The sequence below is a fragment of the Pipistrellus kuhlii genome, unplaced genomic scaffold (assembly GCF_014108245.1).
Source record: "Pipistrellus kuhlii isolate mPipKuh1 unplaced genomic scaffold, mPipKuh1.p scaffold_m20_p_1, whole genome shotgun sequence".
Taxonomy (NCBI): Eukaryota; Metazoa; Chordata; class Mammalia; order Chiroptera; family Vespertilionidae; genus Pipistrellus; species Pipistrellus kuhlii.
Window position 1 is genome coordinate 5,282,650 of NW_023425404.1, and position 19,717 is coordinate 5,302,366.

The window sequence follows — 19,717 nt, forward strand, 5'->3', positions numbered from 1 at the left end:
TAGGACAAAATTTTAAACCCTCCTATTGGGATATACATATTTTCTGATCTTACTCCTATCATATTCAGTTGTTTCTTATTTTTTTTATAGATAAATAAATTCTCACATAGATTTTTTAATTTATTCACATGCCATTAACCAGTGTTAGCATGTGTGTCAAGATCTCACCCTGAAGAGGTGTCTAATATTTTTCTGTCTCCTCTGGAATTTATAGAGTTCCCTTTCACCAGCTTCACACATCTACAAGAGATAAATGGCAGGAAATCATAATCACACTTTTTCATAGCAATAATTTTAAACCTATGTTGAAAGTATTTTCTGTTTTACTACCATATCTGTAATAGAATCATGTAATACTAGTATCTACTATGATGTTCTTCTGTACACAGAAATGCACATATATACACACTATGTAAAAACTATAATCTTCACTACTATTTTCCTCTTTTATCAATTTTAATAAGCATTTATCATTAAATATAATGTACCATTTTAAAATATTTTGACTTTATTTGGTATTTTACCTACATGTTTTACTTTAATAAGACTCTGATATCATATGTATAATTTTAATCCTATCTTATTTTATTACTAAAATCCCAGTGCATAAAAGTCATGTCCTTGGGTGGGAGTCCCTTAGCCCAGCCTGTGCCCTCTTGTAATCCAGGAGTTCTCAGGAGATGTTTGACTGACAGCTTAGGCCCACTCTCTGTTAAATGCTGCCATGGCCACTGCACTCACCAGCCTATGAGCCCAGCTTCTGGCTTAGCGGCATTCCCCTGATGGAAGCACACTGACCACCAGGTGGCAGCTCCTGTATTGAGTGTCTGCCTCTGGTGGTAAGTGTGCATCATAGCAACTGGTCTTTCCACAGTTCCGTCGATTTGCATATTAACCTTTTATTATATAGGATTTTGAAATACTATCCTCTATTGGTTTTATTTATAGATAATAACTCTCTATTTTCTTAATTAGAAAGATGTCATGTGTTGTTTTTTTCTTACCAGGCCAAAATTTCCTTTAAAGAATGGATTCTTAGCCATTGATTCTCTTTCCAAATATAGTCTTCTCCTTATTATTATCATTATTGATGAGAGGGAGACTTTAATTTGTTGTTATAATTATTTATGCATTCATTGATTGCTTCTTATATGTGCCCTGACCAGAAATCAAACCTGCAACCTTGGCATATTGAGACTATACTCTAACCATTTGAGTAAGCACACCAGGGTCCAAATACATTCTTATTAGATCATTTACTTGTTCAACTATTAAGCTATAAATCATAAATATATTTTCTCTTGCTTATTGCTATCTTGTTATCTGATGTTTATTTCTTTGTACTACAAATCTAACAAGATGAAATAATATGATGTTCCTGTATTCTTTCAAAGTTTAAAGTATTTCCACATATATATTTCAGATTTCTTTAGGACTAATCATCTAGTATTCCTAAATAAGACACATAAGCCTGCTGGTTGTATGATTATTAGCAAAACCTTCATGGTATTTCAAATATATGATCTAAGATGACAATTATCTCATTAATTAGGCCATATTTTCAATAAATTTCATACATATTTACACAAGGTATGTCACCTAATACTTTTATGTGACACACTTAAATATATTGTGTAATTTTACTTTTAAAAATTCTGTAAGGCGAAGATATAATGCTTAATTAAATGATTTTTAATGTCTAATGGGCATATTTTTATTTAACATTTTCTCAAATTTTTATATTAGAATAACTTACCTAAGGGCAAAGTTAATTCTATTAAAGACTTATAAAGTAATAACAGTAAATCCAGAAGTCCCAGCAGTTACTTAAAACCTAAGGGAGGACTACATTTAGTATCAAAGGAGTGAATACAGAAATGTTAGCATTTAAAATATTCTTCAAAGAAGTAACAAACTGTAGTTTATAGTATAATCTCAGAATTCAATACTTATAAGATGAATGCCTAAGCCTATCACATAGCTATCTGAGCTGCACTCAAGGTAACATTCTTTTCTTTAAAAAATATTTATTTTTATGATTTTGAGAGAGAGAGAGAGAGAAGAAGAAGAAGAAGAAGAAGAAGAAGAAGAAGAAGAAGAGAAGAGAGAGAGAAAGAGAGGCATATTGGAGAAAAATCAATAAGTTTTGTCCTGTATGCCCCCACTTTGGATTGAGCATGCAATCCAGACATGTGCGGTGACAGGAAATTGAATTTCAACCTTTTGATTCATGAGATGACCTTCAACCAATTGAGCTACACTGGTCAAGTATAACATTCTTTTTAAACTGAATTTGCCATGCCATTCAGATAAACCTCACTATGGTCACATGAACAATTAGCAGGAAGACTGAGAGAGAATGGGAGAGGGAGAGAAACCATCGTTTTAAAACATTACTGACTCAGAAAGGAGAAAATGTAAATTGAGTACTTGCCATATTCTGGACAAGCACCTAAATATTCTCTCTATATGGGAAGATATTATAATTATCTCTGTTGCATAGAAAAGGCACTAACACATAGCAGATTAACTTGACTACAGTCATACAGTCTAGTAAATAATAGAACAAGGATTAAAATGAATGTTGCTTTGTTTACTGGTCCAAGATTTTAACTGCAGTGAAATATCATCAATCAAAGAGGCATGCAAACCTTTGTTAGTCATATCTATAAGAATATCAATCACAGCATTTAGTACAAAGATTGGATTAAAAACAATATGGTCATAGAAGTTTTCCATAAAAGAAAGAAGATTGACTGAGTTCGGAATGAAAAGTGTTAATTTTTACATGCATAATCATGTTGCCACCACAATGTAAATTAATTTGTATTTTCATCAGAATAAGAATTTGAAGTCTAGTATACATGGGTATGACAAATTAATACCATGCTCTGGTTATTTATCAAAATCCACTGGTGATATTAAGACACTATGTGTTGATCTGCTCAATTCACTCAAATACAATTTATATTAAAGAACACAAGTGTTTCAAATATTATTTCCATCATGTAGTAACTCTATTACTGAATATTGGACAAGGACTGAATGAAAAAAGCACAAAGAGAAATTCAAAATACAGGATCAAAATTCTAAATCATTAGTTCAGTATAAGGAATTTCCATAACATATATCTACATTAAATTTTCCCAAACTCCTCTTCCTTCTATTATTGAACATGTGCATACACATTTTTACTTTTCCCCCTATGTCTGAGAGGAAGACATGTGTCTATCACATTGTCAAAAATAAATTTAACCTACCATTGATTTTATTCCATCTGCTTTGAAATTAGATTTTTTTAAAAATTCTTGTCTGCCTTCCTAAAATACAGCTGCTTCCTTCCATGTATTTTTAAACTATGATCAGACAATGTTTATATCTTCTTTAAATAAAAAAATAAAATATAAAGTTTCTTATGCTTCCATTCAATTTATTCACAAATCTAGAGATCTAGTGATCTAATTTTAATATGACTATTTGCCTTCCTTTCTTCTTTCTTTCCTTCTTTTCTTCCTTCCTCCTCTTTTCCCTTCCTTCCTTTCTTCCTTCCTTCCTTCCTTCCTTCCTTCCTTCCTTCCTTCCTTCCGTTATGAAATTATATCTTATTGTAGTTTTGATTTGCATTTCCCTAATGATTGAGCATTTTTTTTCATGTACTTATTAGCTATTTGTCTTCCTTGGAAAAATGTCTATTGATTTAGAAAGAATGGACAACTTTCTGATGAAAATTATTTTTATCCAAGAAATTGATATATTCAAGATATATTTTTGTATTATTCACACAAATTTTAGGTATATTTTGTTTGATTTATAGAATTATATTTTAATTATTTTATTACTTAATTAGTGGCTATTATAAAATAATAAATTTCTATTATATGTTCTTCCTGATATATATATATATATGTATATATATATATATATATATGTGTGTGTGTGTGTGTGTGTGTGTATTAGTATGTATAAATGCTTTAAGTTTTTATATGTTGCTTTTATTACCTTCTAGAAATGATACGCTGATATGTTGCATTTGCTAAATTTTGTAGAATAAATAGCCCCTCTGTGGCCAATTATAAAGTTTTAAATGTTTGTCCTCTGGCTTGCAAAATCCAAATACTTCTAACAATCTGCTTTAAAAGCCAGTCCAAATGGGCTTCAGTATTACATGGCTTGTTATATTAATAAATTATTTGTTTGTTTTTAATAGTATTTTTCATTGATCATTTGATTTTCCAATGTGTAGTTATATCATCTGCAAGTCATCTAGACTTTCTGCTTCATACAATTTTAATCATTTCCTGCTGTCTAATAATACTAGCTAACATTTCCTATAAACCTTTAAATGTTCCTAGAAATAGTGTCTATCCCTATCTTGTTTATAATGTTAGTAGAAAAGCTTCTAGTATTTCTCATTAAATAAGCTTCTGCACTTGACCTTTATATTGATCTGTTTGATTGTGTGTGCACAGTGAGTGTGTGTGTATATATGCTAATGATCTACCTAGCAATTGCTATTTTATTGAATACTTTTTACATAAATTGCTTATGCTGTTTTTGTAATTAAATTTTTCTTCATCTATGCTGAAGCTATAAAGATAACCATACAATCATTTTCATCAGTTCTATTAATAGACTAGATTGGATTCATGCATTTATTAATAATAAAATACTTTTTTTCTGGAATAAAATCTCCTTGGTCATGACTTTGCATTTGATATTCTATTTTATTGTGCTGTTGTACTCTATTATCTGCTATAATTTAAAATTTCTATAAAATATTCATAAATTTGATTGGTCTATACTTCTCTTTTTCTTGGGGGTGGCAGGGATATTTACCAAGCTATGAAACATAATAAAATTCTGAAAGAATTATCAGTATAAATCTTGAAACTGCCTAGTAAGATGACCAATCCAACCAAAATTCATTATTCTTTTTAATAAATTGATTGTTGAAATACTACATACTTAAACAGCAAGAATCCTTTATGGGAAATAGCACATCATTAAAGATGTGGACTGTATGTAATTATATTCTGCATATCCCCTTTTTATTGTTTTCTACTATTACAGACATCTCCTATCCCCCATTACCAATTTCCACCCTGCCCCAGCCCCTGCTCTCCCTGCCTATCACCACACTTCCTTTTGATATCTGTTACAGAAGTTATATTGTTTATAATCTATATTTGCACATGAGAAAATGAATTAATGAGTGTCCAGTTGGTTAATTAACAACAATAAATTCCAACCTAATCCTCTTGATGTAGATAGTGGAGAACACTAAGTGAAGATAGTGGAGAACTAAGCCATTTACTCTCATGATTGCAGTCCTTCCCTTGGCCAATAGTTTAGTGGTAAAACTACAATCATGGGATAAGATTATTGTTCTGAATAACAACTAGACAGTGATGTCATAAAAATCTTTGCCAATGATCTTAATACTATAGAATCAATAACTTAATGAACTAATGACTTTTGTGTTTCAAAAGCTATTTTGTGGTATTTTTCCACCATGCTAATGTGTAATGTCTTTCTAAATTTGAATTTAGAAGGAGAAAGGAACTAAAAGTGTAAAGAACATATAGTGTCCAGGATAACATAATAAACAAATATTTTTCAGTTAATAAAAATTAAGCCTTTTAAAGGAAAATTTGATTATTAGTTAATTATAATTTATCCTGTTTTGTAGTCACAATGTAATATAAAGCCAGGTAATATTAAAAGCCCACTGATTAGCATGCCTTAAAGAAAATGGTGCTAAACTTTAAATAATGTCTCTAATTATAACTATTAACAATGCCAATTAATAATACACCCTCTCATTTTTTAAAATAATGGTCTTAACAAGATTTATTATATAATTCAGAAACTCCTGTGAATATACCAAATAGCTATAATAAGCCCCATTATTAACTTAATAAAAGAAGCCTTTTAAGAGGTTGAAATAAAAAGAAAAAGACAAAAGCAATAGCTATAGACAAACAAAAGCTTTCTCTTTTTCCCCCCGTTTATTCCTCACTGCAATATGAGAAGGCAGAATAATTGCTTTTACTTTAAGTTTTGTGTAGAGAAGAGGAAAAAAATATTGACTCTCCCCACTCTAATTAGAAAGCAGAATGCATTACAAGTATAGAGACATTGAAGAATGTGATCATAGAAAGTGGCAAAGATTAATTCTGTGAGTGCCAAGGATCCCACCTCCTTCTGGTTTATTTAGGAACCCCCATGCTCTGTTTTTCTTCTCAATCGTCTCCTGATTTACTGCTTCTATTTACTTTCCCAGACATACTTTTTTTCTCACAAGTGGAGGATGATTAGTTTTTGTTATTATTATATGACTTGATCACTGTGGATAATTTGGAGGGGAGCAGTGCATAATGAAAAGATATGCTTCTTCTCCTAAGACTACAGAATTAAATCTAATGCAAAATTTATGCAAAAAGAAATGCAATTCGGTACTGTAGATGGGTATGAGTTAATCTAAATTAAAATATATACCAAAATTAATTTTGTCTTCTTGAATAGCAAAATACTCCTCTCTACTTCCCCCTCCTTGGGTTGACTTAACTTGGAGATCTGAATTATGCTCTCAATTTCAAATTCATGAGTCACCAACCAAAACAATCTCTGGAGGAAATCTGTTAGGCAAATGAGTTTTTCCAAATTGAAATAGGTGCATATTGAATGAAATTAGTTAGTAAATTTCAGAGAATTCACCACTTATACGTATTAGAGTGCATGCTTGGTAAGAATTACAAAGTGCATTTAATCTTCACTCGCAAATGCATGAGCTAATTTGATTAACTGAAGCCTAGAAAAAATTGAGACCAAATGGAGTATTAGGCAAGGCATGAAAATTAGTATTACAAATATTGTTAGCTATAATATAGCACTGTATTAAGTAACAAATACCAAAACTTCATTCAAATACTGAGCTTTTTTTAGAAGCATTCCTTAGGCAAATCCAACTAGAAGCTACCTTATTTCATCTTTATCCTTATATTGATTAATATAACTGCATATCTTTTGAAAGGTAATAACTGTTCTATTACTTATCTTGTACAATTTTATACATTTGTTAATTCTAAAATATACATATAGTTTTCATATTTTTAGTTATAGTGTACCTCTCTAGAGCACTAAAGTATTTATTTACTTCATAATACCTATGAAGTCTCCTTGTACATATTGGGGATTTAATTAATATTTTATATAAAATCAATTGAATTGATGAGTTTTCCAATTTATAACTAATCTTTAGTATGCCTAAAAGTGACCTGCATACAGTATCAACCATTTTCACTATGAAGAACTGATTCTACCCCCAATTTAAAATTCCATTTACAAGCGATGCCATTGTAATGACTTGGTTATTATTAATAGGAAAGGAGCAAAGGACCAGATAATATAGGCATGTCATTTTTACAGCTTTGCCTAAGCTGCATTTAACATTCTCCAAGTCTCCAATAATTGATGTGAGGAAGGGACAGGACAAAGGCAGTTTAGATGCATGCCCAGTAAAGGTTTGAGTGACATGGGAAGGTGCCAATTCCATCTGAAATTGAGTCAGTGGCTAGAATGGGTATAGTCACTGCAAGTCCTTGAAACCTGGATAATTAAACTTCTAAACAAAGAAGTAGCTCTCTCTCTCTCTCACACAAGCACTGGGGTACCGGTTGTTTTGGTAAGCAGATTTATGCCCCTATATAATGCCAGTGTTCTTGATCCAGCATCTAGAAGGGTTCAGAAATCTGGAGAAGGGGCTGTGCATAAATTAAATAAGAATTCAGAGATGAAACATTATGAAAGGCATATTGGTAGAGGAGCTTGGCTAAGGAAATCATGTTCCCCTAGTCTCAGGACCCCTTGCTTTTTATTAACACAATTTATCCTAAGGCAAGGTGGAGGTATACACATCAAAGGGTAGGGTTTAGAACAGAATCCATTGTCAGATTGGAAGAATTAGCCTAAGGCTGTTCAGGTGTTTGGCCAGTAGGAGGCAATTATATGTATCAATAGATTAAGATGCCCTGAGTTGTCTGACAGTAAACTATCAATTTTATGCATCCTTTGCAGGTTTGGGGAAATGCCCTTAGCCATTCCAAACAGGCCATAACATATGTGACTCAGCCCTTGTTGAGTCCCCAAGTTCTATCAACCTTTTGATGAAACTATTACAATTATGACACACTAGAATTGGTTTCCAGCACCTATACCCACATGGTGCCATGTTGGACTCCAAAATGAACTAATAGATTTTAATTAGTTTGGATGCTGAACCACATCTGGCTGCAACATAAAGCAGAAGCTCTGAACACTGGCCTTACTTCTGGCTCTGCTGGAACCTCACCTGTACCTTTTCCAGGACTCAACACATTGCAGACCAGTAGTTTTATTGCTAGCTTTACCCAGTGGCTAGATAAGTTTCTATTGAATGAGTACAAAAAAAAAGTGTTACATATATGTTAAAGGCACATTTTATAATTAAATACCCATTGCACTTTGAAGGTATTATAACAAGTCTTTTTTTGTTGTTGTTTGTTTGTTTTAAGAATTCTGGTGATTGGCCACAATCCTTAGAACAAAAACAAAAACAAAACAAAAAAACCCCCACAAGAATTATCATGATCCATCTTCTTAAAGGGCAAAAGGCTTTGGAACCTGAGAAGTGTAATTCAACACCAATAAAGCCTCCTTCCATATCCCATTCTCCCTAGAAAATGCATTATCTGAAGATATTGCAGGAACTTCTCTCTCAGGAGCAACAAAGAAGTTTAATTCTCCAGAAACACTAGATCTGAGTTCAAATTTAGATTTTATTTTATACTTGTATGTGGACTAGGGAATATGCATGAAGAAATACTGCATGAAGCAAGTTATTTACTCCTCACAATAAACATGTGATAATAACTGTTATCTCTTTCACAAAATGTGTGTTAATTATCAATTACATTTGATATATCAATTGAGTTTGGCAAAATAAAGTGTCCTTGAGAAGGTTAGATCCTAGTGTATGTGTTCCAACTATCCCCCAAAGAACAAGGAAAATATATTCTTGCTGAAATTTTTCCTACCTTTGGCTCCTTTCTCTGCCACTGCAGCTATGTTCCTCTTTGCAGTTCTGATTCTCATCTGTACATCATTTGTATGATCCCCTGTAGAGAATGTGGCTAGTTCTTTACTATAGTTTCAGTAGAGAAATGATTTGCTAGTTGGTTTCCTTAGGTTATATTCTGTGTTTCTAGCTTTTTCTGTTATTTATTTTTTGTGATTCTTCAAGTAACAGTTGTAGAAGTTAGAAAAGGTTAAAAAATAAAAACCAAATATACGCCTATATATTTGTTACCTCATTTCCTTTTATCCATGCTTAATAATTCCGTCAGTGGCAGCTATTTCACTGAAAATATCTTCCACAGCAATCCTCCTAGGGGAGTTTACGGTATCGTGTCCAAAGACATACTAAATAACCTATTCCCATAACTATCACAGGTCAATCTCTTGGTAAGAAATAGAAAATGGGAACAAAAATAGAATTAAATTCTTAAATTCACTCCTGGGGATCCCAGCTGTCATTTTGAATCACCTCTCTTTGGTTATCTTACTCTTAATTTTCATCCCTGTCCTGACTCAACTAAACATCATGCATCCAGGGCCAAAAACCAGAAACCAACCTATTGGTAGTTGACAAAATGCTCATTATTGTAATGAATGACAGCCAGATCAAACTCTTCTCACGTTTGTTCATTCACACAGTTAGAAGAAAGACTAAATGCAAATTGTATGGATAGTTATTGAGACAGTTCTGACTGTTTCAGAGAACAGAATGTTTTAATTTTTTTAAAGCATGGAATGATTGTCTTGCATATTTTAATACTCCAAATTACTATAATATTTTTTTTCTAGAAAGAAATTATTTTTTTACCTGGAATTTTTTAAAGGTCTATCTTGGGCCCTTCAGCTACTATAATAGGTTATAATAGATATGGTGGCTTATAAGAAACATAAACTTATTCCCCTCAGTCTGGAGGTTGGAAAGTCCCAGATCATGGCATCAGCAGAATTGGTATTTGATGATGGTTTACTTCTTGGTTTGTAGATGATCATTTTCTCCTATGTCCTCACATGTCTGAAAAGGACAAATGAATTGTCTGGGATCTCTTATAAGAGGACTAATGCCATTCATGAGATATGTGCCCTCATAACTTAATCACCTTCCAATAAAGCCCACCACCAAATACAATCACATTGGGTGGTTAATATTTCAACATATAAATTAAGAGAGGAACCCCAACATTCAGTCCACAGCTATAGTTGATGGACTGTATTCAATTATTCCAGTTTGAGAAAAATAAAATCAAACTACTTTAAAGAAAAAAAATTAATGAAGATAAACATATAAAACACAATTTTCCATTAACAATCAAAACATTTACATCCCATAGACAAAACACTGGGGGGAAAAAGGCTCCTTTATGACTTTTGTTTCTGCCATTCACTATTTACAAAAGCTCTATTGAAAATATCTACCATCATCATCCCTATAAATCTAAATATAAAAGAGTAGGTTAATTTTTTTTTCAAAATAATTGAACTGTATAAGGTAATACCAGGCTTGCCATCCTCACTGAAGCATACATCCTGACAAAAATCTTATGAAAACCTATACCCTTTATGTGATAGATGCTATATTTACCCAAGGGCAACAAAATCAGCATTAGTTAAACAATAGTTAGTATAATTTACTGTTGCATTTTAATGTTTTGCATTCTATGGCTTCAGGAATTCAGTGGAAATAAAATATTCTGAATAAATCACAAAACTATACAGCGACTGAACACTCTGTCCACTTTATTCCTAACTGTATTTAAAGAAAGCTTAGGACTTATTAATTTGGTCTGGAATAGTATTCTCTGAATACAAACATTCAGATATGTATTTACCTTTTGTTTTCCTTTTGTAATACCAAATTTATGGATTAAATGCATTCTTAATGTTAGCAATTCTTAAGTTGAGCAAAGAGATAACTAAAGAAGTGTAGTTCTTTCTGCCACAGAATAAAGATTATCTTGGACAACCTAAAAAAACAAAAATTTCTGAGAAATCTGTGATAGGAGTGTTACTGGAGGGGAAAGGTTCCCTAGTTGTTGATAGGGATAGATTTCACGAGATATCCTGGGGAAAAGTTTTCTGAGACTCACATGGAAGAATGAGTGATTTTTATTTTGTGAAATTCCATCCCTGATTTTTCAAGTTCCCATTTCCCTTTGCCCAGTCATATAAGAAGTATAGCTGTGGCTTCAGTAGAGTTAGAATCAGAGCCAGTGTCCAGAGTTTTCTTTCCATGTTGGAGCCGAGTCCAATCCAGCATCAGGCTAACTTAATTTGCACTCCTCCACTATATTCCACCAATTCATTGCTTGTGGTGTCCCCAGATCCATATGGTTATGGAGGGAATGCAGGCAAATGCATGGAAGCCATGAGTGAGCCAATAGAGTAAGAACAACAAGGACAGGAGAACTCTTTATTTAGGAGATTATGAATTTCCAAATTTTTGCACACTTACCATGGCCAAGCCCAATCTGGCCTATAATCTGTATTCTGTATTCACAGGTGCAGCTAACAAGTACCTTCCCTATGTCACCCCAACTTCACTGCCCATGCATCTATTTCCCCTTTATGGGACTCCCCAACCCCCATGATCTGCAGGGAATGGGCTGTTATTCCCTGGCGAGTGTGAAATTGCAGCTTCCTGGTGAAGTTGACCAAATGCTGTGCCTATAATGTCTGGCCTCTTCCTTTGCTCCCTTTCTATTATTAAAAATTAGCTAATTACAATGGTATCGGGAAAGGATTAGAATTCCTGGATCACATACTGCATGGAGGATCAAATATTATCCCCCATCGTACTGAAACCAGTGAAACAGATCAAGATCTTTTTGTTACTAAAATATGGGAATTTCACCCCCGAAATATAACAATTGATTGATGAATTTGTCAATTTAAACCAAATTATAGAAATAAAATAGCTATAACTTGTGGCTTCTAGTAATGGCAGAGGAGTTTGGTGGAGCTAAAGCTCCCTGGATAATAATCTCAAAATCAGGGCAAAATAGTTTTTAAAAACAAAGTGTTTAAAGACAGTGGAGAGTAACCAAAGGCAAAGCTTGCAGAACCTAGAAGGGGGTTGGCAGATAAAAACTGAGAACACAGCCCTGAGGAAATTGTGGCATTTTAAGGAGGGTTCTCTTAAATCCAGAAAGCCAGGGTTACAGAAAGATATAGTTCACTATCTGACGGAGGAAAGTGTAGGAGACTAGAGCAGCTGGATATTTATGGAAATAAATCTAGATGGGAGGGACATGCTCAAAGGGATTGCTGCAAAGTATTCTCATGAACTCTTCAAATCCTTGACTTACTGCTAAGCAGTGATTGTGCAGTAAGACTATGAGTATGCCCTGATAGGGCCTAGCATAAAAGGCAGAGCTAGTTGAAAGAAGGAGAAATATTACAGTGTTGCCTTCACACCCCACATTTCTCTTTAGACACATGTTTTATTTGGAAGTATATGTCTTAATTTACAAATATATAGTATTTTTTAGTTATCTCCTATATTATTAATTGCACTGTGATTGAAGAACATACCTTTGGCCCTTGATAATTTCATTTCTTTGAAAGCTATATAGATTGTTCTATGAATTAATATGTAATTAATGTTGATAAACATTTCATGATTATTTTAAAATAGTGTATATTTTCTCTGGCCTGGTGGCTCAGTTGGTTGGAGCCTCATTTTTTACACCAAAAGGTTGTGGGTTTGAGTACTGGTCAGAGAACATACCAAGGTTGTAGGTTTGATTCCCAGTCTATCCATGATCCGAGTGCATAAGGGAGGCAACTGATCAATATTCACATTTTATTGCAAAATATACTTTTATGAGATAGAATAGGCATAGTGATTTCTAAGTTGCAACTGTCTTAACAATAGAAGCATGAATTTTACAGAGCTGAATCAGATACTACTTCTCTCTTTCAACCATGACACTGTACCTTACAGTGTCAGATCTGTTTCTTTTTTCTTTTCTCTTTTTTAATTAAAAAGCTATCTTGAAGTAAATTGATACTCCTCAGGCTTTGCCTGAAATATTAGGCCTGGCTAAGAGTTGGTGTGTATGTGTTTCCCTTTATTAAAAATATCTGCTTGACCTAAGGCCACTGCTGGTTAGACATTGTAATAGTCAATTTTAATTATTTCTATCAGATGACATTTACATTTTGATTCCTATCCTTTCAGCTGTGTCAGGAAAAGGGTTCATAAATAAAAAAGTTTCCAAGGGAAGTTCGGGTGGAAAAAGATTCATAGAAAATACATTTTACCTCTCAGGCCATGAAAAGCACTGGCAGAACTATGCTCTGCACAATAGCAAAAGATAATCAGAAAGAATATTTCTTGATAAGTAACAAGGCTTATAAAAGTTGAGATATTTCATATGATAAATCTCATAGAACTGAAAATTATAGGCTCTTTTCACTAGGCAATCATACTACCTGTTAATATAGAGTATATTTCAGGAAAATGGATTATGTAGAGAATTCTTCAACATGCTTTGGGGGGTGGGGGAAGAACATGAAAGAAGCACATTTTATATATCAGCCTCTGTTTCTCTAAGCATAACCCACAGCTTTCAGGATTTAAGATTTTATTTGACAACTTTCTCCCAAAGAGAGCAAAGGAAAGCATGGTATCATACATTGAGAACTGTGTACCTTCTATTGCATTCTATCCTACTGGAATAGAATCTGTGTCTCTGTTGTAGTAATAATATATAGAATATGTGACACTCTCTTCACACCAAAACAAATATTTTGCACCTACTATTTTGTGTGTGATATACACCAGCTTCTTTTCTATGCCTTACAGCCATATTCTGTCAATTCCTGCTGATTTGCAGAAATCTCTCCGAATATTTTAACACTAGTAAAGAAGCAGTTGTCCCAAAGTGTGTGTTCTGTTATTCCAAGGGTGGATTTTAAGAGGTGGTGTATTTATTTTATAGCCATAGAACTTTACCTGAATTTCCTTCACTTACTAAAACCATTGTCATTGTTGCTGGAAGGAAGAATAATGCATTACCCAGAGACAAAGCTTGAGGTGGGAAACTCTGAGTCCTAGAATATTGGTTCAATAGAACAATATCAATTAAATGAAGTCCTTCATGCTCTCCTAGACTCCATTAAATTGTTCAATATATTGAGGTGATGAATCTGAAATGTATTAAAGGACAAAAATGTAGAAAGAAAAGGGAAGAGAAGAAAGCAGAACAAAAAACTAAAAAGAATAATTTCAGAACTATATTTATTTAACATTTCCTTTTTGTAGAATATTACACTAAATTCTATGTACTTAGATATGCATAATCACATTCAAAACCCATAGATTCATTAAAATATACTTGGTGTTGTTGTAAGACTTACTCTGAGGACTAATATTATCGCCCAGTTCCAGGTGAGAAGACTGTGATTCAGACAGGATATATGTCTTGTCCAACATTATAGTTTTAAGAGGATTCAAAACCAGATCTGACTGCAGAGTGTATCTGAGTAACTTTTATATGCATGCCCTCCCTTTTTAGAAATGCTTATCCAAGAGGCTGATCCAATTTGGGTTCCAATAAAAGTTTGCACTTATTTTATAAAATACACTTTTGTACTAGATGTAAAATAAAACTCAATTCTAATCCCTTCAAGTGAGAAATTAGGATGGACAAATCATAAAGGGAGCCGAGAATAAACTTACTCAGAAAATGAGCTACTTTTTCCCTTCTGCAGAAGACATGAGTTGGGCTCTCTGCCTGTACCTCTTTGTCTGTACAAAGAGTAAACCAGGATAAATCAGGAAGCAGATTAACTAGGTGCACATTTAAACTCATCAGTTTCTTCCAAGGATATTACAGTCACTTTAGCAGGAAAAAAAAAAAAAAACTATATGAGTGCTTCAATAAAGAGGAAAAATAAAAAAAGCTGATTAAGTATGGCACAAACATAAGTTGTAGACAAACACAAATCTCAAAATCAACAAAATAGACTTCCTTCTTCACAAAGAACTCTACCCAGGGAGTAGAATGAGTGTTACACTGAAGACTATTGTGTCCCACAGGATACAGTTAGAAAGGGGCAATTTCTACTCCTTATTTCTTAATGTCTTAAACAAACCAGACGCAAATGTTATTATGTTAGGGCTTCTTCTCCACTCTTCTGTCATAACAGCTGGATTTAGAAATCATCCAATGCTCTAACTTTAGGTAGGAAATGGAAGATTAGAAGACCATTTCTCCCTAAAAATAATCCTCCCCTGTCAGATGAGAATAAAGCTTCTTCAACCAGCAAAGGGAGAACAATACTCTAAACCTCACAACAACATGTCTTTCTTTCTTTCTCTTTAAAAATAATATTCCTTCACCCATCCTCCATCCCACTTCTGCCAGATCTCGCCTTCCCCAAGAGTTTCCTTTGCCTGGATTCTGCAGCTTTGGGACACTCTTTATCAGCTCCAGCTGTCCAAGGTAAGCTTTTTTCAGCCCTGACCAGTTTGGCTCAGTGGGGTAGAGCGTCAGCCTGTGGACTCAAGGTAAGCTTTTTTCTTTACTTCACAAAAAGTTTTCAGAATAGAGAAACTTTAATTACAACCCTCTCTAGAGAGTCAACTGAGTCATTTAGACTTCTTGTCTGGATCCTCTAATTTTATCCAACTTTGCCTTTGGGGCTAGTGAACTGTAGTGGGAAAAGCAGGTGCTTTCAAGCAAATCAATTTTTTATAAAAATGTTTTCTGAAGCTTTTAAAAGCTTTTGATCATGGATGAGTCACATCACCTACTCTCATGTAAAAAATGGAGAGTGTAATTCCTGTGATACTGGGCTTTGAGGTAAGACTGTAAATAGGGTAAAACAAGTATGACCTTGGCACATATTGGGAGATAATTTTGATAAAAAAAAGAAAGTTGAAACTTTGGGGATTAGATAGGAGGGTAAGAGCTCTGGAAAAGAAGAGAGGTGAGGACTAAAGAAGATGTTCTAGTCTTCATGAGAAGAAAATATGGCAAACCATTGTGAGAATAAAATCAATTAAGGGATCAGAGGATGCTGATGTCTGGAGAAGCTTATTATTTTTAATTTTTTAATTTTTTAGTTTTTTGAAGGATCACAAATAGTAGTGCATATGTCCTTTTCCCCCCTTTGACCTCCCCCCCTTCCCTTACCCCTTTTTGCCTTTACATTCTCCCTCCCCCATATCTTATAGCCATTGGTTATGTTTATATGCATGCATACAAGTCCTTTGGTTGATCTCTTACAGCCGCCCACCCCCAACTTCCCTTGCCTTCCCACTATAGTTTGACAGTCTTGATTTCAGAAAAGAAGGAAGAGGGAGAGAAAGATAGAAACATCAATGTTGAGAGAGAATCATTGATCTGCTACCTTCTGAATGGGGATCAAGGCCACAACCCAGGCATGTTCGCTGACCAGGAATTGAACTGTGACTTCCTGGTTCACAGGTTGACACTCAACCACTGAGCAACAGTGGTCAGTTGGGGAAGCTTTTGTAGATCCTCTGCTCTTCCACACAAATGCCATTGTTATCTAATTCCTCAAACTAAATCAGCCTCACTACCTCTCTTTCAACTTCAGCCCCTTGGGAAAATTCTGAAGTGGAGGATAAATATAAAGTGTTTAGGAACAGGTAATGCAACACCCCTACTTTAGTTTCTAGGACTATCTGCTGTTTCCCAGACTGTCTCAAGCAAGCCACATCATGTTTCACTTTTATAATGTCCATGGCTTTGCATCCAGTGAAGGAAGATAACTGAGTTTGCTTCCTGCAGTTTATTTGAAAATGAAAGGTGAAGTTATGAGGACTGGATGTCCCAATATCACCAAACTCCTTAGTGTTACAGATTCTGGTCAGAATCAATGTTAGGTTAGCCTCCTGGGACAGGCAATCTGAAGCACTTGGTTAAACACCTTTTATAAAAGGAAGGTACTATTTTCATTCATATTTCTGGAGAGAAGTATAAATCTAAGACATAACATTATAAATTTAATAGTAATACTACTACTAATACTAATGATATTTTTAATAATAAAACAAATTATCATTGTTAAGTAGCTACTAAGTAACCTCTCTTGGATGATTCGGTTAAAAGCATCATTTTAATTTTTATTAAAAAGTATGTATGTTTTGTTATTCTTATTTTACAAGTAAAATGAGCAAGGTTTATGTTAATTGTGTTATTCACAGACTCACACAATTACTTAAACTGGTCAATGGCATAGCTGAGACATTAAAAAAGAGGCAATTCCTTCAATATGTTCCTAACAGGTGGAACAGAGACAAGATTTATGGAGCTAACATTCTAAACACAGCAACAGTGGAAAGGACTACCCCAGTTCTCAGTGGATTCAAGTTTTTCTTGAATGTAGTTAATTATGAATGTATATTGTCATCAATATATCTAAATGATATCTATATTTTGGACACTGTGCCGCATGATAATCCTAAAATATAGATATCATCAGTTCTAAGTTGCTTATGAGCTAGCTGAGAAATTAATTCCTTCAAGATCATGTCCATTATCAGCTAAATAAATAAAATTGAAATTAAGTCCCCGTCCCCTAGGTTTTACCACATTTCATTCCTTCTATGGTTGATGGAAAGTTACTTGGTAAAAGATTAATTATATTTAGATGTATTTTATAATCCTTCAAACTTGAAAAGATGTCAGATTGCATTTTTCCCCCCATTCAGTCATGATTTGGTAACAACCAAGTGAGGTTGGGAATGTGAAAGCACTAGCATGTTCAGTTCATGAACATAGCATTAAACTGTCAAAGTTGTTTTGGATTCTGGTAAAAATCTGAGGCAATGGGGCACAGGCAATAATGTGGTGGTATGTTGGTAAATGCTTAACATTGGATCACTGGAAGGGCGGAACCCTAACTTATAATATGCACCAACCTTTATAATGTAAATACTTTCACTATGGTCAATTTCAAGCTATCAACTTCAAGGTGGAGTCAGGAACAAATGCACATGATACACTGACAAGATCTTGCAACCCAGCCCAACACATTACCAAAGGTCAAGCCACAAAGCCCCACATTAATCTGAACAAGAATGAGGTAATTAAGCTTTGAAATGAGGCTGCCTTGTAGTGAACACCAGGCAAATATTGTTCCAAAGGGAAAAAGCCAAATTGTCCTACAGATAGCTTGACGTTGGACAGTAGTGATGTTAAGTTATATCCAACATAGTTCAGATTTTGAACCTTTCAACCTCATCTTGTTTCTTCCATGGCTATATTTCTAAGATACTTTACAATTTATTTCTCTATAAAATTCAAGAAATGGTACCAGTGTTAAATTAGGCTTCTTACAGAAAGGTGAGTTCCATTCATAAAAAATGACCGGCTATATTGAACAGGCAAACGTATTTCTTTCTTTCATTGCCCCGATAAATCATTCATTTATGGAAAAGGACTTTAAGGACACCCTAATAATTTCATTTCCTAAAACTCTACTAATATAAAATCTTCAACATTAAAGGCATTAAGATGATGTTCTGTGATAAATAGTATCTCCAAATCAAGGAATGTTGATTAAATGACCCAAAAGAACATTTGAACAGGGCAGGTATCACTGGACTTCAAACACATTATGTGGACTCTACTGAGGAGCTTAATAGTTCTGTATTGTTGAACCATCATAGGAAAAAATAATTGGATTAGAATTTAGGTTCAGTGACATCATATTAAGGTTATGTTCATACCTATATATTCATTAAGTTTAGTGCTATGTAAAATCTATATGTAATGTATGATAAACAAACAAAATATTATAACTATATTAAAATTTCTTAAAAATAGCATGCCTATTACATAATGACCACAAGTTATACTAGAAGATGTATATGCCAAGAGCTAGAGGAGGACATAGAAGCGACAGAATTTTGTGAAGTAATGTAAGCTAAGGAGGATACATAAATATGCCAGATTGCAAGTCAGAGTTTGAAATATGCCAGATGTAGAGATGAAAAACCATCTCCTACGAATATGGAAAAAAGAGAAAGATGTGACGGTTGTATCTGGAGAGTAAATTGGGATGATATTCTAAGAAGTAAGTCAGCCCACCATCCGTAAAAAATAAAAACATAAGAAAAAAGGGCATAGGACAAAGTCTTATATTTAGACATTCTCATATGACAGGTTATGCAAGTTAACAAAATGGGCCCAATATTAGAGGGAGAGAAATACTTGAATATTGTAGCAGTATCATTTATTTCCTTCCCATTCCAATTCTGTTGAACTTTTAACTCTTATTTCAGCTCAAAAACTTGTCATCCACATATATACCTAAATAAATACCATGAATCTTGTAAGCACTGGTTTTATAACATTATATTAAGTTAGTCACTCTCACCAAGATGTTCCACAAAAAATATATATATACTGCCCCTCTTCTAGATATCTTTGACATTCATAATTTTTATGTTTTTTTTAACTTTTATAAATACCTGGTAAAGAATAGAAATATTTAAATATGAGAATTTAACAAAAGCTTTACATGTGAACTTCGTTGAGCCTGCTCAAATCACCAAATTTTGATGAGTGCATTTTAATAAATCAGCCATCCTATCTAATAAAGGAATAATATGCAATTGACCATCACA